The sequence below is a fragment of the Amblyomma americanum genome, chromosome 7, assembly GCF_052857255.1.
Source record: "Amblyomma americanum isolate KBUSLIRL-KWMA chromosome 7, ASM5285725v1, whole genome shotgun sequence".
Lineage (NCBI taxonomy): Eukaryota > Metazoa > Arthropoda > Arachnida > Ixodida > Ixodidae > Amblyomma > Amblyomma americanum.
This window is the reverse complement of record NC_135503.1, coordinates 181,594,362-181,606,599: the sequence shown is the minus strand read 5'-3', so window position 1 is coordinate 181,606,599 and position 12,238 is coordinate 181,594,362. Positions and strand designations below refer to the sequence as shown.

The 12,238-nt window shown below is 47.1% G+C and overlaps 1 long non-coding RNA gene across 1 annotated transcript in view; it reads right to left on the bottom strand.

Moving 5' to 3' along the window:
* The window catches only part of LOC144096781 (uncharacterized), an 82,151-nt gene that overhangs the window by 19,671 nt on the left and 50,242 nt on the right, over window positions 1-12,238 (bottom strand). The window lies entirely within an intron of this gene.

The window sequence follows — 12,238 nt, the reverse complement described above, 5'->3', positions numbered from 1 at the left end:
TGTTTCTTCTTTCCTTGACACATCATGACCTTGACAAGATAATCATTGTTAGTTGTTTTTACGTGCGCAATACGTGACCTTTATAAAGCTGTCAGCGCCAAATAAAGACCATTCAGTGGAAGTAAGCGCTTGTGTTGTGTCCTGTGTATTCTGTGCGCTATGAATCCTCATGCTGATTACCCACTAGCCCGAACCATGACCTTTCTAAGTTATATTTCTAGTTCAACGGGCACCTGTCCCCCTGTTCCCCCTTATATGTTTCAACCTGCATTGCTTGTGACGTTAATTGCCATCAGTGTTTGCCGAGTTCGCACGTTCGCCTACTGCATCCGCGTCAAAGTAATACCTGAGGATGTTCAGGCACTGTTTGGGGCTCTTCCACCTTCCATCAATCATGCGAACCGGGTCTGCAAAATTCTTCGTTCGGAGTGGCAAAGACAAGGTCGCCTTTACAAGGATGCCCTGCATGCTCAAGTTTTCTGTCAACGTTCACCGCCAGCGTCCAAGCGACGAAAATGGAAAGAATACTGCAGCCTCATAGACAGCACCGCAGAAAACCTATGGCAATCCAGCTTGTGGAGGCTTCGCTTATTGAAGAGGGATAGAAAACCTGGTCAAGGTTCAAGGGTCCACGTTTTCGGCAACGTCAGGTTTCCGGACTTTGTGCAGCGGACTGTTCAGCTGGGACCGAAGTATGCGGTGCCACCGAAGAAATCAGCGCCTGAACTCTTATCCATCGTCAAACAAGTCTCGAGTCGTGCCCCGTCCGCAGAGAAGGAATGGTGCAACGTAGAAGGACTGCATCTTCTAAACAATTGGAAGCCGTCCAGCACATGTGTTCCGGTGAGGAAGACCGTTAGGTACTTGAAGGACAATGGCTTGTGTATACTACAGTCAGATAAGGAGGGAGGCTTTGCTGTGCTTCCGATAGATTTGTATCGTAAGAAAGCACATGATGCTGTTAATTCAGTGTTTGAACGGCACCAACCTTTCTTAGTGCAAAAGGCAAAAGCACAAGCAAAGAAATTGTGTAAGCAGCTGGATCTGTTCAGGCTTTTGCTCGCAATCACGAATTCAGGAAAATATGCACTTGAGATGTTTTTCTCAGTCAAGACACACAAGCCAGAGGCGCCTTTTAGGGTCATCGTTTCCGAACGTGATTCTTGGCAGAAGGAAGTAGGCCTGTGATTGCAGACTAAGCTGAAGCTGTTGAAACCTGACGACCCATTTATGATCAGAAGCTCAGAACAAGTTGATGACTACCTGAGAGGGCTTCTGGGTGCAGATGTAGGATTTCTTTCAATAGATATAAAGGACCCTTACTACTCTTTGCCTCATCAGCAGCTTTTAGAATGCATTGAAGACAGCATTCATAAATATGGCGCCGTATCGTTTCAAAACGAAGCTGGTATTTCAGTTGATGGTTTTTTGAATTTAGTGTCCCTGTACCTCTCGTCAACCTTTGTTAAGTGGAATGAGGAAGTATATCTGGAAAAAAAGGGAGTGTGTATAGGTTCGTGCATAGCGCCTGCCCTTAGTGACTTGTTTCTTGCGAGCGCAGGTAGGAGGATACAGAGTAATCTAGATAATAAAGTGGTGATAAAAACGTTCCGGTTTGTAGATGATTACTTCGTTGTTCTTCAGAAGAGCAATGGAAGCCTTCATCAGGTAGCAGAAAGCACTATATCTACCTTCGCGAAGTGTCTTGAGCCACTGTCTATTACTCACGAGCTTCCTGTTGAAGGAATGATCCGTTTCCTTGATTTAAAATTAGTTTCTGTGAGTAGGGTTTGCTGGATGTATGAACCTAGAGGGAATAAGGCTCTCTTACCGTTTACCTCCGCACATACGAAGTTAGTCAAGAGAGGAGTAGTAAAAACATGCCTGTCCAATGCAGTCAATAAGTCGTGCACCTGCCTAATGACAACAAGTTTCAATAATCAGGTTCATCGCCTTCAGGAAGCGGGTTACCCGAGGTACCTTGTAGTAGCAGTAGCAGAAAGCATGCGCAGACAAAAGAAAAACACAACGTTGACAGACAAAGAAGAAGGTACCCGCAAAATTGAAGTTATAACTTATATTCACGGGATTTCCCACGGCCTCAAAAAGATTGGAGAGAAAATTGGTGTAAAAATTTGCATGTCAGCCCCAGAAAAACCGTCCCGCATGTGTAAGAACACATGTCCAGACAAGCAGGATAAGAAGGCCTGCTCTGTAAGGCATCAGAACCCATTTGTAACTTGTGCCGATAACATTATATACAGGTGGCCACTTTCATGTGGCAAGTTGTACATCGGGCAGACAGGCCGGTGCCTGAACAAGCGACTCAGCGAGCACCACAGAAGTGTTAGAGATCAGGGAACAGGTAATCTGGCTCGTCACTGCCGTAGACACAAGTGCACGCCTAACTTCAAGGAGTGTTCAGTATTAGGAAAAAATAGCAATCAAAAAACGAGGGAAATAATTGAAGCGGCAGAGATGGAAAAAGAGGGACTGTAAAATTGTATCAGTGATCCTTCGGTGTTTTTATCAATAAAAGACTTAGCTTTCTTATGTGCAAGGCAGAGGACGAAAGTGTGAAACTTGTGCACTGTTTGGTAGGTTTTTATTGTTTCTTCTTACCTTGACACATCATGACCTTGACAAGATAATCATTGTTAGTTGTTTGTACGTGCGCAATACCTGACCTTTATAAGGCTGTCAGCGCCAAATAAGGACCATTCAGTGGAAGTAAGCGCTTGTGTTGTGTCCTGTGTATTCTGTGCGCTATGAATTCTCATGCTGATTACCCACTAGCCCGAACCCTGACCCTTCTAAGGAACCTAAGGATTCAAGGAGCGAGCTAAGTGAGAACGGAGGCTGTGGGCCATGGCGACAAGGCTCATCCAGTTGCTCGATGCACGAGCACTCAAGTTTTGACTCTTTGCTCTTTCTTAAATATGTAAATAAGCTTACCAAAGTGCCAATAAACACGCTTGTTTTCGTTTTTCGAAACTTCATGCTCTATCTTTCCACAGCCCGAAGGCTCGGACAGGCTACCCTTTGGAACACGTGTTCGAGTGAGACCCTGTGTCCACGACAACTGGTAATCAGCGGTTCGGTACGAAGCTACAAGCGGCAACAACGGTCGGCCAGCGAGCGTACAGCTGTCTCGGGAAATTGTCATATGTGAAGGTGAGTGCTTGGCTTTCCTCTGATGTGGACCATATTCTAAAATAGGGTTAAATTTTAGAACTGGTGGAGATCTGTGCTTAAATCCTGGAGGTTTTCGTATTTTCGCATAGTTGTTCTGGAAATAGCCTAAATTCAAAACTATAATAGACCTAAAGAAGCTGCAGAAGCCGGACGTTTCGCTGTTGTGTGAGAAATTGGGGATTGACACAAAGGGTTTCAGACGAAAACCTGTGATTATTCAGGCAATCACTTATTTGGGGGCAGATGATAAGGAGCTCAGTGAGGCATGGAGCCTCCTAGAAAAAATAAATGAAGAGCAACTCAGACAGCAGAAAGAGCGGGAAGTAGAGGAATAGAGGCGAGAGCGTGAAAGGCAATGAAGCAAACAAAACTGGAGCGGGAGACAGAGCTACGTAAGTAGAGATGAGCAAGAGGTCGGGCAGTTGTCCCCAGCAAGTGGTACATCTTCTCAACTAGGATGCAAAATGTCTGGGTGAATGTAGCCACATGTGGTATCAGGGGATATCAGTCTGTAGCTTCCAAATTTTAATCGACCATGCGAGAAACTCTCCTTCAGTCGAGACACTAGGTCTCAAAGGCTACTGAATGTTCTGCCCTGCAAAGCAGCGGGGTTTGTCGAGCGCCTCAGCAGGCAAGACTCGGACAACTACAAGAAGGTGAAGGCTTGCCTTCGATGAAAGTATAGACTTGCGCCGAAGCGTTCAGGCAAAGATTTCGGGGTGTTAAAAAGTCGAGGGACGAGAGCTATCCCGATTTCCTGTACCTGTTGAAAGTTAACTTGGTTGAGTGGCTAAAGAGCAGCGAGTCCTACAGAGACCGGGAAGATGTAGTTGAGAGGATTTTGTTGGAACAGTTTTACGACTGCCTCCCTGAAGAGGAAGGATATTGGCTACAGGACCGGGACAACGTAACGTCCGCGACAAGAGCTACCGAACTGATGGATGAGTACGCTTTGCGCTGGCGGTTTAGCAATAACACTAGTTGATACGCCCCGTAATTTTGTAGAAGTGGGAATTATCGTCACGAGAGGAACTTTGGGAGCTCTACAGCAGAGAAAGAAGAAAGAAAAGTTTCTTCCGATAAACATCGAACAAAAGGTGACAATGAGGAGGGTTCAAAAGTTAGGACAGCGCGGAAAAAAGATTGGCGGTGGTTTAGCTATGGTTAAATCTGGTGTGACGCAATAACTACGGCTGGCAGAGTAGAAATTGCTCAGTTTAATGGCAAAATCCGTCTTTCGCCGCTCCGTTTCGCTGGGCGTTCCTCCTTCATGTTCGTCCCACTTGACACGGCGCATGCGCAGAGCTATGGCAGCTCGGTTTCGCCGGCGCGCAGCACTGCCGGCAGCAGAAGCTGCTCCGCACCACGTGGCTCGTCGCGTGACTAACCAGGTGACGAACCACGTGATCAGCCACGGCTCCGCGCCGCCGGCAGCTGCTCCGCCCCACGTGACAGCGTGGTGGCGCAGCCGCAGGGTGGTGGCGCAGCCACAGTGTGGCGGCGCCGCAACTCTGAAGGCTCGAAATGCTACCGTAATGTAGCTATCGCTACAAAAAGTCACGTTTCAGGATAGGAGGCCGCTCACTTGCTACAGATGCAATCAGCCGGCTCACATAGCAGTGAACTGCCAAAAGAAAATGTTGCGTTCTCGTTTGTCAGTAACTGAGATGAAAACATGAAGCTGCTGGAATCTTACATGCATGCCCTGGTAGTAAACGAGATGTCCTGCAAGGTGCTGCACTACTCAGCTGCAGCGATGGATGTTGTCCACCCGTCGTATGTGTCGCCATCCGATTATACAGGCCACTGTGCATGAATCCGACAGGTACTGGAGGAACAAAGCGTATGCTTGCCTATAGCGACAGTGGTAATTCACGGCCCTTTCGGTATGCTTACAATCGAAGTCACAGTTTCAGGAAAGCTACCTAACTGCTATCCGCATTTTTTCTTCAGCAAATTGGATATGTTATTACGAGAGAAGAGGATCCATTTTGGGAGTCCGAGTTATGCAGGCCTTAACACGTTCGAAGGTGCGAGAACTGGCAACACAACTTACTCTTCAGAATTCTATTGCGGAGGAAACAGCAGTTAAACTTGGGGCAGAATTGGTTGAGCAAGGTTCAGACAATCGCGCTAACGAGGCACCCGAGACCGGTCAGCCTGAGAGTACGCATGACAAAGCGCGAAACGGAACAATCTTGGAGAGTGGTTTTTTATTTCGTCAGTGTCAAGCAGATTAACGTCGCTGCTAAGTGCGAACCGAGAGGAGCTAGGAATGGGACAAGCAAACGACCCGACTATACAGGAGATCAGAAAGCTCCACAGAACCAGCAAGGGGAAAAAAAACGAGAATTTTGCTCTCCGGTTGAGAGGCTGTGTGCTTTATCGCTTATACAAGCATAAGCCTGGAGTGGAGCGAGACCAATTAGTCGGTCACAAGAAATAGCGACAAGATTTACTGCGACTCTCCCACGACAATTCGTGGTCATGCCACGTGGGAATCAGGAAAACAAAAAACATGCTCTTGCACAAGTATTATTGGTATGGATGTTTTAACGACATGGAGCGTTTTCTAAGGTCGTGCGACACATGCCAGCGGATCGGAAAGGCGCGAGATAAGGGGAAAGCACTGATGGTTTTAGTAGCGATCAGTACTGAGCCGCTTCACCGATCGGTGATAGACGTATTTGGGCCACTTCCCGTGACAGAGTCAGGGTGTCGTTATATCCCCATCATATTATGCCCCGCCATGAAGTTTCCAACGTCTGTCGCGCTGCTCGAGGGGACTTAAGAGTGTTGTGAATTCACTGTTAGGAGTCTTTGCCCGAATTGGCTTCCCTTCCGAGATCCAAAGTGATCAAGGTACAGTATTCACTTGAGCCCTCACTACCTCATTTCTAGTTCGGTGCTGCATTAACAGAGTGCACAACTCAATCATCCGCAGAGCAACAGCGTAGAAATATGGCAATCGGTTCCAAAGGGCATACTTAGGGGTCTGAACTAGGAAAACAAGCGCGACTGGGAAGCATGCCTACCTGCGACATTTTTCGCTTTGCGGTCAGTGCCGCATCAATCCACTGGATTTAGCGCCGCAGTGTTGGTGCACCTAAGGTCATTGCGCCCACCTCTGCGAATGGTACGTGAAGCTTGGGAAAGGCGCGGAGAGGACCGGACGGTAATGGAGTTCGTGCTGACTCTGCTGGATCGTCTACATAACACTAAGGGACTGATGGAGGCCAGCATGAAGTCAGCCCAGGCTCATTCTAAGGTCTACTGTGAACGGACAGCCCGCTAACGGACCTTTTGTGTCGGTGACAAGGTAATGCTGCTGAGAGCTTCAAGTCAAAATAGGCTCGATGTACCGTGGGAAGGGCCCGCTGAAGTAGTAGGCAAGCTGCCTAACACCAACTACGTGGTGAGAATCCCTGGAAGGAATAAAGAAGTGTGCATTTACCACTGCAACCTAATGAAGCCTTACGTGCAGAGAGAGGCCGCGGTAAGTCTAACGCTGAACCTTTCTGAGGAGATGGAAGTCAACCTTATCTGTCTAAGCGGAGAAGAAAGCAGCGCGCAGGAACTCCTCACGAGGACTGAGCGGAGAGGAGAACTAAAATAATCTCAGTTGTCCGATCTCGGCGAACTGATAGCAGAAATTGATGATTGCTTCGTAGACAGGCCTGGCAGAACTGATATGATTGAGCATGATATTGAGCTAACTTCCGAGGAGCCAGTGCGCTCAAGGTGCTATCGATTCTCTCCGAGGCAGAGAAATATCCTTAATCGGGAGGTAAAGCGCATGATGGAATTAGAAGTAATCAAGCATCCCGAAAGCGAATACGCTTCACCTATGATCTTGGTGTTAGCTCCGTGTAAACGCCCAAGGCCAGCAGTAGGTTACCGGAAGTTAAATGCTGTCACTAAGGATAAAATATGCCCTATCCCCAATGTTGAGGAGAGAGTTTAACAGGTCCTCGAGCAGCATTAGTAAACGAGTGCGTAAGCACACCCTCGGTGTTCTTATCAAGTGAAGAGTTACATTTAATCAAGAAACGAAGGAGCGTGCGACACCGCCGTTGGTAATGAATTGATTATTTCAGCATGTGAAAGAACGTATTTCTGTACCCTCGTACGAGAATAAACCTCGGTTGTTAGTGCGCTCTTGTCCTGTGTCCCCCGTTCTTCCAGTTTTCGTTTTGTTAGTGTGTAGCGCGTTATTCACACCATATGTACAGCCAACTATCCCACATTGCTGCCTTGCTATGTAACTAAGCTAGACCTTACTCGAGGGTACTGGCAAGTGCCGCTCACTGAGCTCGCCAGCAGATACACACCTTTCGTCACTCCGACGGGAAGCTATCAACCAATAAAGATGAGCTTCGGGCTCAAAATGTTCTTTTTTGTTTTTCCTATGTAATGGATAGGGTTCTAAAGGGCTGTTGAGCATTTTCGATGCCCCATTTGGACAATATTGCTGCCTTCTCCGATTCATGGGCGGACCTTTTATTGCATCTAAGAGCAGTGTTAAGCCGTTTGCGTCAAGATGGCCTCACTGTAAAGGCCGAGAAGTGTTGCCTTGCGAGGGCAACCATCGACTATTTGGGTTACAACGTAGGCCAAGGTTTCAGGAAAATCCCTGAAGTTAAGGTATCGTTGGTAGCAGACTACATGCGGCCTAGAACCAAGACGGACGTTCGGGCATTCTCAGGGCTTACGGGATGTTACAGTTACTACATCCGTGATTATTCCGACTTGGCAAGTCCCCTGGCCGATGCTTGCCGCAGGACAGAAACGAGAAATGTATTCTGGGGTGAAAAGAAGGAAGCATTCTTCTTAAACCTGAAAGCGGTACTGATTTGTCGCCCGGTTTTGCGAGCTCCGGATTACGGCCGAGAATTTACGCTCCAATGTGAAGCGAGTGATTGAGGGCTAGGGGCCGTTCTCTGCCACAGAGATGACCACGGCAGCAAACATCCTGTGCTCTACCTGAGCCGAAAACTGAGCTCTCGAGAAATGGCGTACTGCGCGTCAGAAAAAGAGTGCGCTTGCATTGTTTGGGCAGTCCAGAATCTACAATGCTATATCGGAGGCGCCAAATTCATGGTAGAGTCGGGCCGTTGTCCCCTTCCGTGCCTGCAAACCGCGGCATCAAAGAACAATCGCAGCTTAATTCTGCAGCAGTATCATTTCGACATAAAGTACAAGAAGGGCAAATTGAATGGAAACGCGGACGCACTTAGCCGTTCTTTCTAAGCAGTCCGGTGTGCGGTTTAGGTATCAACAATTGCTACTAAAGTTTTTTTTATTTAGTGCGCTTATGTGTGCTGATGTCCCTAGTAGCGTGTTTGGTATTCTTAGCATGCGTGGGCCCTCAGATTTTTCAGTGTGGGCTTTTCTCCAACAGCTATAGTAACCAGATTGTATCAATCCCTTTTTTGGAACTGGTTTTCTTGGAGGGCAGTTGAGTCCTTGCTTGGGCATGTGGTTGACGTTTCAGAGACGCCTCAAAGAATATGGTCAACGTCGAAGAAGACAATACTACGAGTGACGGAGAAGTGTGTGTTCTGCAAGCAATTAAGTCATATCTTCACGCAGCAGCGATTACTGCTACCCGCCGAGCCTCGTCTGGTGGTGGAGGAAGCTGTTACAACCCTGCTGGCGACACGACGTTTGACCATCCGATGGCATCAAAAAAAGGGATGCCGGGCTGTGAAAGTACCTACGAAGATTTTAGCAGGCTTGGCCCGGGGGGACGAAGAATGGCCTTCCTTTTGACGGGTGTTCGGCAAGAAGGACGCCTGGGGCAGCGACCGATGATGGACAGACGGCAAGGGAATAGGGGAACGGTGACTTCAAGTAAGTAACCGTGTCCGACAGGAGCCGGCCTGACCGGAGAGAGCTTGCGGCAGTTGTGGCCCACGGCGCGTCACGAATCACCTGTGTGCCGCTTGCAATACTGTTGCGCCTTTGTGATAAAGAGCAGCGGACTTCCGATTCATCCTCGCTAGTTCCCACGGGTGCACTCTGAAACTAGTGCCTCCGCTTGCTACGTTCTGTGCAGCTTTTTCCAGCTTAGAGAAATGTGCCGAGCCCGGGCTCGAGTGGGCCTCTGCGTCCACGACACCTGTCAGAGCTGGTCACTGAACCCATTGGCATCACTGACCACTCATCTAATTTTTTGGACCTCATATTAGCAACCAATGCCGATATGTTTTCTTAGCTTACATCGCTTTCTTCATCTAGGGATCCCGCTGTTATCAGCGGCTCGCTAGACTCCAGTGCACTCAAAAGCAAGAAAACTAAGAAAACATTAACGCACTATCATAAAGGTGATTGTGTAGGTATGAATGCTAAGCACCATTTTGAGACACTTTCGTAGCCAGTCATCTAGAGCGTGCTGTCGGAACTAACTGGCTCCTTTTTAAAAAGAAATGTTACGTCTAATCACCATATACATCCCCACTATCAAGCGTGCGCAGTCGCCATGGTTTTACTACGTATTAAGCTGTTTGGACAACAAGAAAAAAAAATGTTTGTGCTTTTAAGCATGTAGACAATGACAGTGCATAGAATAAGTGTTGTTGTGAGGCTAGCGACTACAAAAACTTATTACATACCGCCAAACTCAACTTTTTCATTAACACTCTGACCTCTATGTTCCGTAACGACCTAAAATAACTTTTGGAAAACTATCAATCCTTCTGCTTCAACTGTAACGACGAAGATGTGTCAACGCGGTAGCGGCAGTGCTACCGCTGAGCGCGCGCTGCTGGCTGGTTCTAGAACAACCTCCGACGCCTAGAAGAACCCCGTTCAGTGCCTGGTTCTTTCAGGGCTATTAAGCCCCTTTTCACAACCAACATTTCTTTGTCTCGTACAGACGGCTGCAATGTACCTGAACACGATGTTTCTGATGCACTAAATGATGCATTTTATGCTGTCTTCACTAAAATGTCCTTTGTAAACCTGCTGCCACTGCCACCAGAATATGGTCATCGTCAAATGTATCCTATAAGGTCCCATCCGAACGGTATCTCTAACGACAATGAGAAACTAAAGAATTCGTCCTCGGCTGCAACAGATAGCATTAATGCTAAAGTTCTTAAAATACTAAACACGTCAGCACCTTTCTTTTGTCGCTCATAAATCAGCAGTCCCTAACTTCTGGTACCATTCCTGCTGATTGGAGGACTGGGAAGGTCGTTGCCTTCACAAAGGGCAACCGCTCAGGCCCCGGTAACTACCTACCGATATCTGTCACAAGTTTTTGTTCAAAAAATATGGAGCATATTATTCATTCTCAGGCTGCAGCGTTCTTATCATCTGTCAGCTTTTTTCACCCCAACCATGATGTCTTCCGTCAAGGCCATTCTTGTGAATCCCAATTTGCTCTTTTCATTCATGACATTCACACCAACTTTGACTTTAATGTACTCACTGACTCCTTTTTTTATTTTGAGAAGACCTTTGACAAAGTCTCACATCATCACCTGCTACTTAAAATGACAAGTCTTACCTTGGACTCTTGCCTGCTCAACTGGATAAGCAATTTCCTAACTTATCGCCTCCGGTTTGTTGTCGCCAACTCAAATTATTCCACTCTCATCTATGTCCGGTCAGTTGTTCCCCAATGTAGTGTACTAGGCCTCCTACGTTTCCTTATTTATATTAACGACCTACTCAGAAACATAGCCTCAAACGTACGCCTGTTTGCAGACGATTGTGTGATATACCGTTCCATAAATAACCTATCTGATGTTACCACCCTACAGAATGATCTCATCAAAGTTGAATAGTGGTGCGACATCTGGCTCATGAAAAGAAATGTCAGCAAAACATTTTTAATCCCTTTCCACCACCGACGTAAGTACTCATCTCCTAACTACCTCCTTTACGGTTGTCCTATAAGTGAAATCGACACTATCAAGTATTTAGTACTCATATCTCCAGTGGCCTATTACTCATATAGCTAACTCTGCCAATCGCGCCCTGGGCTATTTACGACGCAACATTGCCATAGCACCTCCTTCATCAAGCTAATCGCTTGCGTATCGCTTGTCAGACCTAAACTAGAATACGCTCATTATATATCTGAACCGCACCCAACTAACCTGTCTAATTTACTGGAGTCTATTCACAATCGTGCTTCACGATTTGTTCTTTCGAAAGACTCTTCTCGCACCAGTGTAACCCAACTGAAATCTCACCTTGAATTTCATAATCTAGCATCCCGCCGCAAACTAGCTTGCCTTTCTCTTTATCATAAGTTTTCTCACAGCTTGCCACCCGACAACATGTTCAACCGTCCAGCCCATCGTTTATCCCGTCATAGCCATTGCAAAGCCGTCTGCCCCCAGCGCGCCCATACCACAACTTCCCAAAAATCATTTTTTCTCTGTATTGCCCTGGACTGGAACGACCTTCCCGGCCACATCGCTTCTTTAAAATGTGTTCAACCATTCAAGACTGCCATCGCAAACCATTTTTTGTCATAACTGCCGTACTCCCCGCCCACCCGACATGTAATGTCCCTTAAGTGGGGCCTTTGAGGACTTAATAAATAAGTAGTGAAAATAGTTTTACAAAGTTTTCAGTGCCTTCCTCTTACGCATGTCTGCAATCTTTCTTGCCCATTATCCGGCCCGACCAGGCTACCGGAGTCTCAGCAAAAGGGTTGTTCAATATTTCTCCAATTACCCCTATTCTGTGCCTGCTCGGAACACCTTATCCCCTGAAACTTCTTAATCCCATCGGCCCATCTAACCTTCTGCTGCTCCGTGCTACGCTTGCCTTCTCTTGGAATCTAGTACGTTATTTGTAGTGGCCATTGATGACCTTCCCTTCGCCATACGTGTCCTGCCCAAGCCCATTTCTTCTTCTTGATTTCGACTAGAGGATCTCATTAACGCGCGTTTCTTCCCTGCCCTACTCTGCCCTCTTCCTGCCCCTTAGCGTTACGCCTATAATTTCCGGGTCTGTGGAGGAATATACCTGCAAAAATTTTCATTTGGGGACATTTGTCCCCGCTCGTAGTAAGGTTTTATAT